Below are 18,245 nucleotides of genomic sequence, written 5' to 3' on the forward strand. Positions count from 1 at the left end.
TTTGTTACAACAAATACAATATTTCGGTTTTGGTTTTTTTGGCCACGAGGCATATGGGATCTGAGCTCCCTGATCAAGGATCAAACTGGCAACCCCGGCACTGGAAGTTGAACACTCAACCGCTGGACCACCAGGGAAGGCCCGTGAAATGTATCTTAACATTGATAGACTATATTCAAATTCTGCTCCAATCTTTTATCAGTTATGTAAACACTTTTGTCCTTCAGTTTCCTCGTTTCTAAACTGATGATAACAATTCCTTCTTCACAGCACTCTAGGAAGGATTAAAAGAGATAACTAAGGAAACACATTTAGTGCTTATTTAACCCTTCGTAGGTGCTCAATACATCAGGTTTTTCCTTCTTTGACTTATGAAGATTACAATAAACATTTTCATATTCCTAAGGCATCACATATAAGTTATCTGGGGAAAAAAGAAGGAAGAGAGGAAAAAAAGGCATGGAGAGGAAGGAATCAAGGGCAGGACAAAGAAGACATATCTCTTGGCTTGAGCATCTTCAGTCCCTTTATATCTTGTTGCCCAGTATGCTTCTAAAACACTTGTTCCTCTGAAGATGATCAGGGAATACAGGCTAATTTAATATTATCACAAGCAAACCATAATTAAGTAAGTAAATCTGCCCAGATGCTCATTCTGTGTTACAAAGTCAATATGTAGTGTGGCTTTAAAAAGCCGCTTGCAACTTGGCATTATCTGGGGAGGGGGCGGTTTTGGGGCCTCACACAGAATCTTATAGTCAGCTCTCCAGAATGTTTGCTATACTGACACAGAGCATTATTTCTTTTTGTTCGCAAAATAGCAAGAATGTCATCTTCTCGACTTTTCCTCTGGGCAGATGTGAGTAACTCTCCTGTGTATCACTGTGCCTAGCTCAGTGCCAAGCACACAGGAGAGGCTGAATCAAAATGCATCGTGGACTGAACCTGTGCTTTTGAAATTTAATATGAGTCAAGGTTAAAACCCCAAATGAAGAATTACAAACATCTATGACCTTCAGAAAGGACAGTGACGCACTCTTCTTCTCTGTATCCATTTAAATGCCAGTTTTGTCTGGAGAGCCGTGGGTTTCAGTGTTTTTTAGTTCACCACATTCTATTTTTATTTCAGATTTCCTCTCTCTGACTCACCAAATGTGATCTGCTGTACATTCATTTGAAATAAAATTAATTGTAAATCTGTTTTGTGAATTCCTTAATATCTCATGAGGTAAATGGAGAGCCTGGAAGGTGTTATGAAACTTAATGGAAAATCACACTCTGGAGACCCCAGGATGTGATATTTTGATAGAACCATAGACAGTGAATGCTGAGGAGTACTTCCACATATTTTTTCTATTCCTAAGCATTTAAAACCTAGACAGCATATTAAAAAGCAGAGATATTACTTCGCCATCAAAGGTCCATCTAGCCAAGCTGTGGTTCTTCCATTAGTCATGTATGGATGTGAAAGTTGGACCATAAAGAAAGCTGAGTGCCTAAGAATTGATGCTTTCAAATTGTGGTGTTGGAGAAGACTGTCGAAGAGTCCCTTGGATAGCAAGATCAAACCAGTCAATCCCAAAGGAAACCAACCCTGAATATTCATTGGAAGGACTGATGCTAAATCTCCAGTACTTTGGCCACCTGATACAAAGAGCTGACTCACTGGAAAAGACTCATGCTGGGAAAGATTGAGGTTAGGAGGAGAAGGAGGCGACAGAGGATGAGATAGTTGGATGGCATCATCAACTCAATGAACATGAGTTTGAACAAACTCTGGAAAATAGTGAAGGATAGGGAAGCCGGGCATGCTGCAGTTCATGGGGTCACAAAGAGTTGGACAGGACTTAGTGACTAACCAACAACAAAGCATTTAAAAATCAGTTGCTCTGTTCTCTGTAGGCCTAGGTCATAGTTTCATATGAGTGAACGTGGCCTGTGCTTCAGCCATGTAAGTTCTCCAAGCTAAGGATAAGAGGGGCTCAGAAGCCCCACCTTAACTTGCTGACACTGGAGGGTATGAGCTCTGTGGTTCACTTTAGAAAGAGCACACGCATTGCTGCAGAAAGCTCATCTGGGCTTCTGCCAACTTGTCTCCTGGCCTGTGGAGAGCTGCTTCTCTCTGTGTGTGCTGAAAAGTCACTTGCAGACCCCTCCAATTTGCTTGTGTCCCTTGCCTTTGTGGGGTGGGGGAAGCCGGGGTCGGGGGAGGTATGGAGGAGGGATCAGGAGGCTCCTCATTGTGCCGGTGCACTCAGTTCTCTGAGGTCAGAGAGGCTGCAGGAATGAGCCCCCAATCTCTTCCTGTTTTAATACACTTTAGCCTTAGGAATACTTGTCAGACTTGGCAGGAAGGTCACATGTATAGAGAACATTCCTGTCTGGGCTCTGAGCCTGCCAGTGGAGCCCAGAGTGCCAAGTGAGATCACATTCAGTCCTCAACTCCAAAGATTTGCTGTTTGCTCATCAGACGCTTTGTCCCTCCTTTCCCCTTTCTCATTTTTATCCAAAATGGACAATCCTTGCTGTTTTCTTCAGGGAATGTGCCATAGAGTGAGCAAAGGCTACAAGTCCTGATGAATTTTGCCTCTTGCTAGCTGATTTGGTAAAGAAGTGTGGGCCTCAAGTTCATGGTACCACTAGTTTGTGATACAGCCTCAAGATACCCCTGTTTCTGGGCCCTGGAACCATGGGGAATTGAGTTAGCAGTGTCAGCTTGATTCAGTTTTTGGGCTTGAACATACGCTTCAGGATTGGAGTTTAGCAGAAGCTCTCACAAGGAAGAGCTTGCCAGGAGTTGGAGAGTGACTCAGCAGGGGCTCAGGAAGCTCCGTGCTAAACACTGAAGACCTGGCTTGTCAGTCGCAGAGAAGATTATCTGAAGGAGTAGGCGAAGCTACAGGGATTGAGGAAAGGAATGAGATAGTTCAGGCTGACAAACTGCTTCAGTCTCCTTGTTTCCTTCTTGTGAGTTGTAGTTTCAAAATCAGCAACAAAATCTGAGAGGTGTGCATGTAATATTCAAGTGTTATACAGTTGACATTATTGTTTGTATTTGTGTAACTTGGACTGCAAGGAGATCCAACCAGTCCATTCTGAAGGAGATCAGCTCTGGGAGTTCTTTGGAGGGAATGATGTTAAAGCTGAAACTCCAGTACTTTGGCCACCTCATGTGAAGAGTTGGCTCATTGGAAAAGACTTTGATGCTGGGAGGGATTGGGGGGTGGGAGGAGAAGGGGACAACAGAGGATGAGATGGCTGGATGGCATCACTGACTCGATGGAAGTGGGTCTGAGTGAACTCCGGGAGTTGGTGATGGACAGGGAGGCCTGGCGTGCTGCGATTCATGGGGTCGCAAAGAGTCAGACACGACTGAGTGACTGAACTGAACTGAACTGAACTTGTTTGTTGGGTGACATGAATTCAGTAGGATACAGTCAAGAGACAGCTCAATTTTTCCCCCTACTGGTGCCCATAATCTCACTTGGTCAGACCTCTGTCCAAAGTGTCTTGAATGCATCTAGGGTAGCAATGAAGTTCTTTAGTTTCTTGTTAACTTATTGGGGTCTCATATCATTTATAATAGCATTTCAGTAGTTCCTGTTGTGTTTTTCAAATATTCATCATATCAAATAAAAATAGTGAAGGTTTAAGTTTTTCCTTTCTAACATTTATGCTTTTAATTTCATTTTCTTTCCTAACTGTGTGTATTCCAATGTAGTGTTAAATGAGAATATTGATAATGGATATTCTTGTCATGTGGTTTCGAAAAGCATAACTGAGGCTACAGTAAAATGCATGCTTTGATATAATGCAGCTATCAACATAAACTGCTCACATCTAGTCGTCTCTCTTTTAAGAATCTATTCACATTAGAGATTCAGACAATTTATTATTTATCAGTTCTTCATAGTAGTATTATTTATTGGGTTCATTATAGTAGTATTTATAATGATGAAAAATTAGAAGAAATCTAAAATTAAATTAAATCTAAATTAACACTGAATTATGGTATATTCATATGATGAAATAGGGCTGAATTATTTATTAGCACATAACAAATTACCCCAAAACTTAGTGGCTTAAAATAATATTTATTATCTCACACAATTTCTGTGGGTAACGAACCCAGGGACATCTTAGCTGGATGGCTCTGCCCCAGGATATATCATGAGATTTTAGCCAAGTTGTTGGCCAGGCCTGTGGTCATCCAAAAGCTTGACCGGAGCTGTAGGTTCTGCTTTGCCGGTGGCTCCCACGCATGCTTGAAGAGGTAGTGCTGATTGTTGGCTGCAGGTCTCGATTCCTCACCTCATGGACCTCTCCAGAGGTCTAGAGCTGTTCTCTGCAGCAAGTGATCCACAGGAGAGCAAAGTTGAAACAGCGTCTTTTTTGAAGTCATGCTCTGCTTGTTTTCTAATATTCTATGTGTTGCACAGATCAGTCCTATTCATGGTGGTAGGGACCTCAATAGGGACATGAAACCAGGAGGCAGGATTACTGGAGGTCATTGGAAAGGCTGGTCACTACAGTCTGAGCCCTGGCCTCCAATGATTCTCACCCTCACACATGTGAAATACAATCACCCTTTGACAAGGTCCTCAAAAGTTTCCTCCTGTTTCAGCATCAGTTCCAAGTCTAGAGCCTCACCAGCTAAGTCAGGTGCCAGGGGCGGATGAAGCTCTTCAAGAATAATTTCTTCAGTATATAGTTCCTATGAAATGGAGTATTTCCTATCATACCAATAAACAAGGATGTCACAGCCATGAGGGATTCCAGCCCTCCAAAGGTGAATTTCTGAGCCCAGGAAAAACAATACCTGCTCTCCCGCAGAGTCAACCACACCCCACGGTGAGCATTGGCCCCAGATATCTGAGATGCATATGAAAGGAATGAGTCTCGCATCTTCCCAAACATAGAAAAGCGCTAAATTCCCTAACTTGAGGTATCTGGCATCCTTAATTAACAATAATCTTTTGATGTTCAAACTGCTTGCCCGTTATTACAAGTTTACCTTTCTCCTCCCTGCAGCCTCCTCAGAACAGTTCTCTCAGGATTTCTTGAGCTGCTGTCTCCTGGGCTTGAAATCCTAAAAATTCCCACCAAATAAAACATAACTCTCAACTGCTGCTGCTGCTGCTAAGTCGCTTCAGTCATGTCTGACTCTGTGCGACTCCATAGACGGCAGCCCACCAGGCTCCCCCGTCCCTGGGATTCTCCAGGCAAGAACACTGGAGTGGGCTGCCATTTCCTTCTCCAATTCAGGAAAGTGAAAAGTGAAAGTGAAGTTGCTCAGTCGTGTCCGACTCTTTGGGACCGCATGGACTGCAGCCCACCAGGCTCCTCCGCCCATGGGATTTTCCAGGCAAGAGTACTGGAGTGGGGTGCCATTTAAGCCAGCATTCCAAGTACAGTTCAAGTACAGTTCCTCTCAATCTGAAGACATGTGGGTTACAGAGTCAAGTTACCTGGGCCCTCCCACACCTGATATATACTGGTGGGATAGCCTCTAAATAATATTACAGATACTCCCATTCAAAATGAGGACAACAAGAGGCACACAGAAGTCACTGCTTCACAGAAATCCTAATATCCAGCTAAGCAAATATGGAAAATTTCCTTAAATAGGACGTGGGTCCACTCTTTCCTGGGAATGATTCTCTATAGCTCCTGGTTCTACCCTTTGAGCTCTTAGTTCTGCCCTCTGATTCATCCTTCTGTTCCATTAAAGGTAACCCATGATTTGCAGCTTAGAGATGGTCTTACCCTACTTCCTGCCTCTCAAAGTTTGACCGTCTGAAGGTCTCTTTTCACGTTGTATGGTTTCTGTCTATGCAGTCCACCCTGATAATGTTTCTGCCAATATTAATTTAAAAAAAAAAAACCAACTCTGTAGGTTACCTGCAACAGGGCAGTTAAGTGGGGTTTATTCCATTAGTTAAAAACCACACCATAAATCTCTTCAAGATAAGCCCTTTTCTACCTTGGGCTGTTGAAACTGCAGAGGGACAATGTCCATAAACTTTCAGAAGCCCTAGAGTTCTCTGAAGTGCTACCTTAGATTTTCCTTAATCACTAAATGAGATTTTTACAGTCACAACCTCAACTTCATCTTTAGACCGTGTTTTCTTGGAAGAGCCCTGGATTTGATCTTTGCCTGGAAGCTATTTTACAATTTTAGCATTTTCTGTCATCTGGAAAGTTTCAGAAGCAGAAAGTCTTGACTCCTTTTTATTGAATAATTCTTCCTTCAGCTTATCTCTCCTCTTACTTTTTGCTATAAGAAACCAAGCAGTACTTTCAACACGGCTTGGAAATCTTAGCTAGATCTCTTAGCTCATTAGATATATTCCTCCCCCCACCCTCCATATTTTTGCATATGACATTTGCTAAATTTCCTGTCATATCTAACAGGAATCTCTTATCTTTTGGTTCCCAGTAATATTTTCCAGATTTTCCTGAGTCCTTACCAATGGCATCCTTGAAGGTCATCAGGCTTTTGCTAACTTCTGAGTCTTCCCTGTCATAAAGGCACCCCCGCATTTTAGCTGTTTTGTTATGATAGTGCCCACATCTGATACCAAAGTGATAATTATTTATATGCAACACTATTCCAAAATGTAGACATTTAAAATGATAAATATTAACTCCCACAGTTTCTGTGGATCTGGAACCCAGGAGCAGATTAGCTTGGTGATTCTGTCTCAGTCTCTCATGTGGTTACAGTCAGGGTGTCAACCAGGGCTGCAGTCATCCAAGAACGTAACCAAGTGGGAGGATCTACTTCCATGGTGACAAACTCAAATGTTAATACCTAGCAAACTGGTGCTGGTTATTGGCGGGAAACCTCAAATCCTCCCCACCTGCACCTCTCCACAGTGGATGACTGGAGCCCTCATTACATGTCCCCTGGCTTCTCCTATACTGAGTCAAACCACAAAAGGTTTGAAAACTGCAACATCTTTTATGACATAGTCTTGGAAATCAAACTTTTTCTGAAGTATCTTATTGGTTATGCCGGTCACCTCTGTTCAATGTGAAAAAGTACCGCGTAGGGTCATGAACACCAGGAGGCTGTAATCACTGGGGTCATCTTGGAGGCTGGCTACCACATGTTTTATATAATTATGTTAGATATCTAAAATAAGGTATTTGAAAAACCTTAATAATTGGTTAAATGAAAGGAATTCTTTTAATTTATTAAAAATAACTTTTACATTATTATCTGGATATGCTGCTTCATGCAGAAAAGATAGAGCAGAAGGAAAACAAAAATCTTAGCATTGTTTATTTCTAGGTGAGTGGATTGTGAATTTTAAAGTTTTGCTTTTTTTTTTTTTTTTTACTTTTTTGTGTATCCTTGAAACACAACACTAGTGTATATAAACAATTTTATAATGGACAAACTCATGAATTTTGAGGGTACAAATTATAATAATGGTTTATAATTTTTGTTCCTTTAAGAAACAAACAATATCATCTTCTCTTAGTTTAAAAATGAAAATTTCTACACTCTTTAAAAAAATTAATGATAACTTTAAATGGTTGGAGCTGTTAACTTCCAGTTTGGCAATTGATGATTTATTAAAAGAAAAATCGGGAGTTCCCTAGTGATCCAGTGATTAGGGCTCTATGCTTCCACTGCAGGGGGCACAGGTTTAATCCCTAGTCAGGGAACCAAGAACACACAAGATTTGCATTTAGGCAAAAAAAAAATTTTTTTTTTAATCGTACTGCCAAATTTTAAGTTAATATTTGTACTGCTGCTGCTGCTGCTGCTGCTGCTGCGTTGCTTCAGTCATGTCCGACTCTGTGCGACCCCATAGACGGCAGCCCACCAGGCTCCCCCATCCCTGGGATTCTCTAGGCAAGAATACTGGAGTGGGTTGCACACATAAATCATGTGTGTATGCATGCATACATGAGTGTGTTCAATAGTAAAAGGGAGGAAAAGACTTCTTTAAAGGTCATTCCTGCAAGTCATTGCTCAGTAAAATATTCTTTGGACTATTTAAATTCAATACTAATTTACAAGTACAAACTTTTAGATTTTCTCTTTCATTTGAACACCTGCCTCCACAATTTCTTCTAAAAAGATGAAGTTTAAAGATTCCTGTAAGATTATTTGAAATAGAAAGACAAAGCAAAGTTTAAAATCAAGCTGTAGGTGAACTTCTGAAAATACACCAGGCTTGAGATTTTTTTGAAGCTCTTTCTGGAAACTAATGCAGAAGTTATTTTCTTTCCTTTGGGTGTGAGGACAGTCCATATTCATGAAAGAGCTCAGGATGCTGGAAGCCTTTCCTAATGATTCTGTATCCACTCATATCAGAGCCACTGTGGCTGTTTGTAAAGTTTCATTGTACAAAGGTGTCCACTGAGGGCTGGTGGTGCTGAAATTCCAGCTCATATGTCCTTGTCCAGCAGTGAGGGGAAATGGGGCTTTCCCCCTCCTGTTTCACAAAATGTCTCCAGATGGGCTAAGAGTGAATTCTATCACTCCTTTGTATTATGAGCCCTAGGAAAACTTAGGCATTTTATTCAAATTACCAAAAATGATACTAAAATATAGGGAGTAAGTAGGGACTGAGGTGGAGAAGGCAATGGCAACCCATTCCAGTACTGTTGCCGGAAAATCCCGTGGTCGGAGGAGCCTGGTAGGCTGCAGTCCATGGGGTCACTAGGAGTCGGACACGACTGAGCGACTGCACTTTCACTTTTCACTTTCACGCATTGGAGAAGGAAATGGCAACCCACTCCAGTGTTCTTGCCTGGAGAATCCGAGGGACGGGGGAGCCTGGTGGGCTGCCGTCTCTGGGGTCGCACAGAGTTGGACACGACTAAAGCAACTTAGCGGCAGCAGCAGAGACTGAAGGGAGATAAAAATGTTAAGGATTTAGTAGCCAATTATAATAGGTTCATGAACTCACATGGAGTATGAAAAAAAATGTTCAAAATTTTCAGTATCATTTTATTTGGTTTCATCTTTCCCCATTGCCCATCTTTTGAATAGAATGTACTAGAAGAGTAGAAGGGGACACTTTCTTTTTCTTTCAGGTGCTACTTTTCTTTCCATTTTCATGCTACCAAAGCAGGGTTCAGTACAACAGAAATAGAAAGTCTCAGAAGAGACTTCCTACCAGTATACTAGGAAGCAACCTTTTTCCCTTATTTCCATGAGAACAAGAATTTGTCGGGATCTGTAGACACCACAGAAATCCATGACTCTGCTGTTGCCGCCCTCTGTCTGTGTCCAAGGAAATGGATTTCAAATCCTTCTTCCATTTGATAAAGGAAACATACCGGCCACTTCTTTTCCATGCCTTTCTGACTGCTATTCTTTCACTGACTACCATGTTATTTTATATTATTTTTGGTCATGGTTCTCCTTAGAGTCCGAGCACTCTAGTTCCAGTCTGTAACTGGAAAGTCCACAGACATCATCTAGCCCAAACCAAATACATAGCATGTGAGGGAAAGGAGTTCTGGAGTAGTGACACTGAGGCCAAGATAGGTTAGAACTCAGGTTTGCAGCTCCCAGCCCAGAATGTTTCATATCCACTTTGCTGTCTCCTTGTAGTATGTCCATTTCAGTAAATACTGACGTAACATCCTGCATTTCTCATATCTCACCAGCTATTTGGGGCACAGACATCATGCACCCCTAGGCACAAGTGCCTCAGCCCGTGTTTACTCCTTCAGCCATAAACAGCTCTTCTTATGTAAATTATTAGCACCAAGGGCTGCCTACTACTCAACAGTTATGTTTAGATGTGTTTGAATCCCATTTGGGCCATAAGTCAGACATCAGCTATAATATCCTGTAATAGCACATAATATTTTATCTGTTTGGAAATCTCATTACAGGTAGACCTTGTTTTATTATGCTTTGTTTTATCATGCTTCACAGATACTGTGGTTTTTTGTTTTAGTTTTTTTACAAATTGAAGGTTTGTGGCACCCTGCACCGACTAAGCGTATTGGTGCCATTTTTCCTATAGCATTTGCTCACTTTGTGTCTCTGTGTCACATTTTGGCAATGTTTCAACTTTTTCATTATTATTATATTTATTAAGGTGATCTGTGACCAGTGATCTTTGTTACTACTACTACTCACTAAATGTTCAAATGATTGGCATTTTTTTTTAAGCAATAACGTTTTTAAAGAATATACTTTTTTTTAGATGTATGCTATTGCAAACTTGATAGACTGCAATATAGTGTAAACACGACTTTTATATGCACTGGGAAACCAAAAAATTTGTGTGACTCACTTTATTGTGATACTCAGTTTATGGTGTTGGTTTGGAAGTGAAGCTGTGCTATCTTTGAGGTCTGCTGATACGAGAGTGTTGAGACTTCCTTTCAAGAACCTTTTCTTTCACTTTATTATTTAAAAAATTTTTAAATTTTGTAGTGAATGTTGTTCAGTCATGTCTGACTCTTTGCAACCCCATGGACTACATATAGTCCATGGAATTCTCCAGGCCAGAATACTGGAATGAGTAGCCTTTCCCTTCTCTAGGGGATCTTCTGAACCCAGGGATCGAACCCAGGTCTCCCACATTGCAGGTGGATTCTTTACCAGCTGAGCCACTAGGGAAGCCCAAGAATACTAGAGTTGTTGCAGGAAGGCAGACCCATTCCAGGGCCCGAAACTGGGCTTTTGTCTAGCACTCAAAAATGAATTGTCCGCGGAGACACATGTGCTGACAAAGCAAGAGATTTTACTGGGAAAGGGCACCCGGGTGGAGAGCACTGATGGGTGCTGTCCAGCCTGGCTCTAGGTACCTTTCCAGACCCTCTACACCCATAACAATACACGTCTACTGCACTGTATATTCTCTGTCCTGCAGACATACCCTCTTCCCTCAGGCCACCCTGGCTTTGATTATGCTTCCCCTTCCTATAATGTCCTTCCACGCCTTCATCTGGTCATTTCTCTTCTTTAAGACCGAGTTCAGCCTCACGCCTCCACATCACCTTCCTGACTTCCTTTCCTAACTCCTTCTCTGTGTTCCATGGGATCTGGGTATGACCTCCCGTGGCTATAATTGTTCAGGATGATGTCGGCTAGACTCTCCACGTGTGTGTATTTGTCACCTGAGAGACGCCCCAAGATCCGAAGCCTGTTGGCTTGCCAGGGCCACTCCGTCACACCCTGAACCCCACCCTGTTCACAGCCTAGAGCTGCAGAACCCTCTCTCCTGCAGCTCCTGCTGGGGACCCTTGCACCTCCTCACTTCCCACCTTGACCTCATCCATGGCCTGGTCCTCACCCTGGATCAGTGGCTGGCTAAGTGTCTTTCCTCCATGACTAAGCACAAATTTTAATTCCTATTGGTTCTTGCCCTTTGATGGTGATTGCTTTGGCTTCCTCCAAATAACAACTGTGTTCATTCCCATCTGGCCCCCAGTGTGGGTGTCCCAGTATGCTCCTCCTTCCCGCTGGGGGGCCCTGACCCCAGAGAGGGAAGCCAGGCACCATCACGTGGCCAGCACTGGGGTTCAGAATAGCATAGTGTCTTCCTCTGTATGGCAGCTGCACAAGGTCTTCCACGTAGAAGGTATCAGTGCTCACTGTGTAGTCAAGAAATACATCTGGATGCTTTCACATGATATTATTTAGTATAAAACTGTTAACAGTACTAACCTCAGGGGAATTATTACAGAGAGTTCAGAGAAGAAAAGAGAAATTAAAATTTTCATTCCATACCATTTTCCACTGTTAGATTTTTTGTTTTTACTATGACTATATTTTTAAACATTAATTTTTATTTTTCTCGGCACCAGGTCTTGTTGCTGCGTGCAGGCTTTCTCTAGTTGTGGAGAGCAGGGGCTACTCTCTGGCTGCAGTGCGTGGGCTTTATTGCGGTGGCCTCTCTCGTTGTGGAGCATGTGCTCTGGAGCATGTGCGCTCCGGTGGTTGTGGCACACAGGCGTACTTGCCCAGCAGCAGGTGGAATCTTCCTGCACTAGGGATCGAACCCATGTCCCCTGCATTGGCAGGTGGAGTCTTAACCACTGCACCACCAGAACAGTTCCCATGACTATGTTTTAGTAGCCGTAACAAGACAGCCGTATCATCGAATGGAGACTGTGCTTACTGTATTAGTTTGTTAGGGCTGCCATAACTGGGTGGCTTAAGCAATGGATATTTACTTTCACAGTTTTAGAGCCTAGAAGTCTGAGATCAAGGTGGTGGTAGGGTTGGTTTTCCCTCTGTCCTCGGCTTACAGATGGCCGCCTTCCCACTGTGTGTCCAGATGCTCTTCCCTCTCTGCGCGCCTGGGTCCTAATCTCCTCCTCTTGTAAGCCCAATGGTCATATTGCATATTGCCTCCCTGTTATCTCCTCTGTAAGGACATTGTCTCCCAGTACAGTCACATTCTGAGGTGTGGGGGTTAGGACTCCAGCATATGAATTTGAGGGGACACGATTCAGCCCATAACACTTCCTGGTAGGTACAAACTCCCCCCATGGGAGAGGACCATAATGCCCTCCTCCTGCATCTAGCCTACCCTGACTCACTATCAATCACTCAGTCATGTCTGACTCTTTGTGACCCCATGGACTGCCGCTCACCAGGCTCCTCTGCCCGTGGAATTCTCCGGTCAAGAATACTGGAGTGAGTAGCCACTCCCTTCTCCAGAGGCTCTTCCTGACCCAGGGATCAAACCCAGGTCTCCTGCATTGCAGGCAGATTCTTTACCATCTAAGTCACCAGGGAAGCCCCTTCATTATCAGTAGCAATACCAGTCCCCGCCTCCCTGCTCCCTGGAAAACCATCCAGCCGTTCTCACTTGTTCTGATGCAACTAAGCCAGTCTAGTGTTCATTCTCCATTCTGGTTACACCCTGAATCATCTAGGAAGATTTACAGGTTCTGATGTCAGGGTCCTACACTCAAAGGTTTGCATGTGGTTGATCTGGAAACAGTGGGGGCCTTAGAGTTTTTAGAGCTCCTAAGTGGATCTAACATACAGCCAGGTTGGTCATCATGGACGTAGCTCCTCTCTGTTAGAATGTAGCCCCTCTCTGTCAGGCCTGTGGAGGCAGAGGTGCGGGCGTGCTCAGTTGTGTCCGACTCTTGCGACCCCATAGATTGAGCGCACCAGGCTCCTCTGTTCACGGAATTTTCCAGGCGAGAATACTGGAGTGAGTTGCCATTTCCTTCTCCGGGGATCTTCCCAACCCAGGGATTGATCTGCATCTTCTGCATTGGCAGACAGATTCTTTACTGATGAGCTACCAGGGAAGCCAGGTCGATGCACGTGGATATAAATTCAAGGTAAATGCGTTCTCTCTGCTGCAGGTGTTGGTTTGACGGAGGTGGAAGCTATGACAGGGTACAAGATTTTGAGGCAGAGCCTTAAAGTCATCTCTGAATTTGGTCAAGCCTGTGTCTTAGAGAGTAAATAGTGGAAATCCAGAAATTCCACCATTATCTTTACAGTGCTAACATTTAGTAGCATCTTTATAGTGCTAACATTTAGTAATGAAATTGTAGATGCTTGGTAAAAATTTGTTGATGAAACAGACAAGGAGAGGAGTAACACATGAATGAATGAATGGTCATTGTCCAACCATGCAATCCTTTCACTAATTTCTTTATAAATGTCTCCCACGTATAGAGTCTTTGGGTGATTCTGGGTGAATAATTCTTTTCCTCTCCCCTTTTCTATACAACTAGACACCACTTATAACACTGTTACTTTAGACAGGGTCCAGGGCCATCCATTATGTAACAGCTTTCTTTAACTTTATTGCGTTTTCCTTGACCTTGGCTATGACTTTTGGCAGCTTCTTGGGTCAAGAAGAGCAGCCTGTGCAATTTTCAGCCTTTCTACTTGCAGTTTCTCAAGCCTAAACTTTCCTCTGATTTTGGTCCACTTTGGAATACTTTTAGACATTTAAAATTTTGTTTTCATTTTGTTCAGTTTTTACTATGTATCTGCCAGGGACTTGCATGACTGCTTTACTTCTCCCCTACTAGTGAAGCAACCGATATCTAAACTTTTTGATATATAGCCACAACTAAACATTTAATAAGCATATGCTCCAAGCTAGGCACTGGAATAAACTTGACATGAATTATTTTATTTCATTCTCAAAATGATCCTATTCAATGGATCCTACTAATGTCCCACTTCACAGGCATGAAGACTGAGGCTCAGATTTTAGAGTTTACCCAAGGTTGCATAGATTAGCTCTCAGAGCCCTGCTGGTGTCTTAGCTATCACAGGAAACTCTTAGCTACCAAAGGAAACCCCCGCCTAGAACCCACATAAGTTATAATTTTATTAATTTAGTTTATAAACAATTGACTCCCAAATTATTATGATACGGTTTACAGATAATGGATTCACAAAGCTCTCAGAACAGTCCTTCATGGTAGTTTTGGAATCTGTGTTATGATGCTGACTTTGGATTGAGCTACTGTTATGCAAGTTGATTAATCTACCAGTTTACAAACATCTTGGTGTGGCTCACCCTACACCAGTTGCTTTTGTTAGTTTTACTTCCAGCAGGAACCACAGAGCTCATAAGTTTATAAATGATGAGATACCACTTTGTACCCACTAAAATGACTAAAATGAAATATGTTGATAATAATACCAAGTATGGATGGAGATGTAGAATACCTGGAATTCTCATGCCTTGCTAGCAGACTTACAAATGGTGTGTTATTGAGCAATTTGACTGTTTCAATGTTTGTGCATCATTTTGATAAATATCCATTGCTCTAATTTTCCACATTAACATTTTACAAAGGAAAAACTATATGGTCATCTGAAAATCAAAATCATCTACCAAAACTCATCAATAACATCACATGTAACCATGAACAGTGGAAAGCATTTTATTACAAATCAGGGAAGGTAAAAAAGATGACACCACCCTTATGGCAGAAAGTGAAGAGGAACTAAAAAGCCTCTTGATGAAAGTCAAAGAGGAGAGTGAAAAAATTGGCTTAAAGCCCAACATTCAGAAAACTAAGATCATGGCATCTGGTCCCATCACTTCATGGCATATAAATGGGGAAACAGTGAAAACAGTGGCTGACTTTATTTTTCTGGGCTCCAAAATCACTGCAGATGGTGACTGCAGCCATGAAATTAAAAGACGCTTACTCCTTGGAAGGAAAGTTATGACCAACCTAGATAGCATATTCAAAAGCAGAGACATTACTTTGTCAACAAAGGTCCATCTAGTCAAGGCTGTGGTTTTTCCAGTGGTCATGTATGGATGTGAGAGTTGGACTATAAAGAAAGCTGAGTACAGAAGAATTGATGCTTTTGGACTGTGGTGTTGGAGAAGAGTCCCTTGGACTGCAAGGAGATCCAACCAGTCCATCCTAAAGGAGATCAGTCCTGGGTGTTCATTGGAGGGACTGATGTTGAAGCTGAAACTCCAATACTTTGGCCACCTCATGCAAAGAGCTGACTCATTTGAAAAGATCCTGATGCTGTGAAAGGTTGAGGGCAGGAGGAGAAGGGGATGACCGAGGATGAGATGGTTGGATGGCATCGCCGACTTAATGGACATGGGTTTAGGTGGACTCTGGGAGTTGATGATGGACAGGGAGGCCTGGTGTGCTGCAGCTCATGGGGTTGCAAAGAGTCGGACATGACTAAGTGACTGAACTGAACTGAAAATACCCATTATTACTATACCTATTTTATAATATACTAGAGATCCTATGAGTACAGTAAGTTGAAAAAAAAAATGAGTAAACAAAGGAAAGATATATAAGTTGCCAGGGAAGAAGCAGAGTTGCCATTGTTCACATTTATGTGATGGTCTGTAGAATATCCAAGGGAACATACAGTCTAATTAAAACTGACCAATGAGTCTGGCAAGATTGCTGGATATGAGCGCATAAAAAATCAATTGTGTTCCTACACACTAGCAACAAATGTAAAAAGTGGAATTAAGAAAGATAATATTTTAAGTAGCAACACAAATACCACCGTACTTAAAGAATAAATCTTTCAAAAGATGTGCAAGACTGCTTTGGAGACAATTATAAAAAGTTGTAAAAATTAAAGCCAATCTCAGGAGAAACATGTACCACATTTTCAAATGGGAATGTTCCATATCTTAAAACTGCTAAATATCCCCCAAATTTGTATAATAAATCAATGTAATTCCAATAAAAACTCAATGAAGTCCCCATTTTTATTGAAAGGTTAATTCTAAAATATATATGAAAACATAAAGGACCAAGATGAACCAAGAAAAATTTTGGCAAAAAAGTTCAGGGGCTCACTTTACTACCTACTTTATAAAAAAACAATCTATGGTAAAGTAAACAAGGTGGTACTTTTTTCTTTACCTGCTTTTTAAGAAAAGTTAGTTTTTGAATATAGTTGATCTACAATGTTAGTTTTAGGTGTACAGCAAAGTGATTTTATTATTCATATATATATACTTTTCCGTTATGGTTTATCACAGGATATTGAAAGTAGTTCCCTGTATTACACTGTAGAACCTGGTTAATTCATCCTATATACAGTAGTTTGCATCTGCTAATCCCAAACTCCTAATCCATCCTTCCCTGGCCCTATTCCCCTTGACAATGGCAAGTCTGTTCTCTATGGCTGGCTGGCTGTTTCTGTTTCACAGATAAGTTCATTTGTGTAATATTTTATATTCCATATATGTGACACCGTATGACATTTATCCTTCTCTTACTTCACTCAGCATGATAATCTCTAGGTCCATCCATGTTGCTCAAATGGCATTACTTCATTCTATTTTATGGCTGGGTAGTAGTCCATTGTATATATTAATATGTACATCATCTCTGTCCATCCTCTGTAGCTGGACATTTAGGTTGCTTCCGTTTCTTGATTATGGAAATGGCAACCCACTCCAGTGTTCTTGCCTGGAGAATCCCAGGGACGGGGGAGCCTGGTGGGCTGCCGTCTATGGGGTCGCACAGAGTCGGACACAACTGAAGTGACTTAGCAGCAGCATGAACATAGGCGTGCGTGTTTATTTTTGAATTAGTTTCAAACAGGGTGATATTGATTACAACGTAAGCAGACCAGTGGAACATAATAGAGAGCCGTCAACAGATTTATGCCTATGTGGAAGTTAGATATACGACAGAGGTGATTGTAAACCATGCTTTCAAAGCACTCTCATGTTTAGCTCTTCCTGTCTATAACTCTAAGTGCAAAATAACCCCGAGCCCCAAAGACACTGTGTAAAGGGAAAACTCTTTTATCTTCTACTCGCATACTCAGTTATTCTGGCCACCAAACGTGTGTGTGCCTGTGTGTGTGTGTGCAGGGTTTCCCACACTTAGCAATTGGGTGTCATACAAGTTTAACTCAGTTTGGCACTATCTACCCTGGGAGCAGTACTGGATCCCACAGGTTAAGGCTCAGTCCCACAAGACGGCTCCCCAACTTCAGACACCAATCACAAAGAGTCGGACGTGACCGAACAATATGCAATCACAGGGTTGGTTCCCCTGGCAACCAACCCCATCATTAGGGGCTTTGCAAAGTCACCATATTAACATAAACACAGGTTGTGGCTGAAAGGGGTTTGTCAATAACATCTTTATCTCTTCTTATCACTTGGGAAATCCCAAGATTTTAGAAGCTCTGTGCCAGGAGTGGGATGAAGACCAAATATATATTTCTTGTTATAAATCACAATTTCACTTGCTGCTTTTTGAAAGTCAATCACGGCTCCCAAGCATCTTCCGAAGAACCCCCCAGTACTCCTCGTCCACTGTCAAGCCTTCTCTTGCCATTACACTTTATCTACGAACTCAGTTTACTTAGTTACAAAGTGTTGTTTGTTATTTTTATGAACTTATTTTCTTTGTCCAGTTGAAGTATTTTCTGTCAAACCTACTTAGGTATCCCTGGTTACCTGTGTGTCTCACACTTCTTCACGTTAGAAGTAGTAGGAATATTTGAGTCACTTTACCGCTTTCCCCTAACCAGCAGGGCTTTCAGGAAGCCTCTCACCTGTCTGCAGAAAGGCAGAGAAGTTTATCTCTGTTTTTTTTTCCCCGCCACTCCGAATGGCAAAGAAGTCCTATCACATTTGGAAGGCAGGAAACGATAAACAGAGTAGAGGAGAAAAACAGGAAGGATGGTAGAATCTGGGACAATAACAAAAGACCACTAATATCTTAAAATGATGAAGAGAACCACGTTTTCATTATGCAGTCTGTGACTGATGGACCACTGCTGATCTAGGCCTTTGACGGAAGGTTTA

The sequence above is a fragment of the Capra hircus genome, chromosome 6, assembly GCF_001704415.2.
Source record: "Capra hircus breed San Clemente chromosome 6, ASM170441v1, whole genome shotgun sequence".
Classification (NCBI taxonomy): Eukaryota; Metazoa; Chordata; class Mammalia; order Artiodactyla; family Bovidae; genus Capra; species Capra hircus.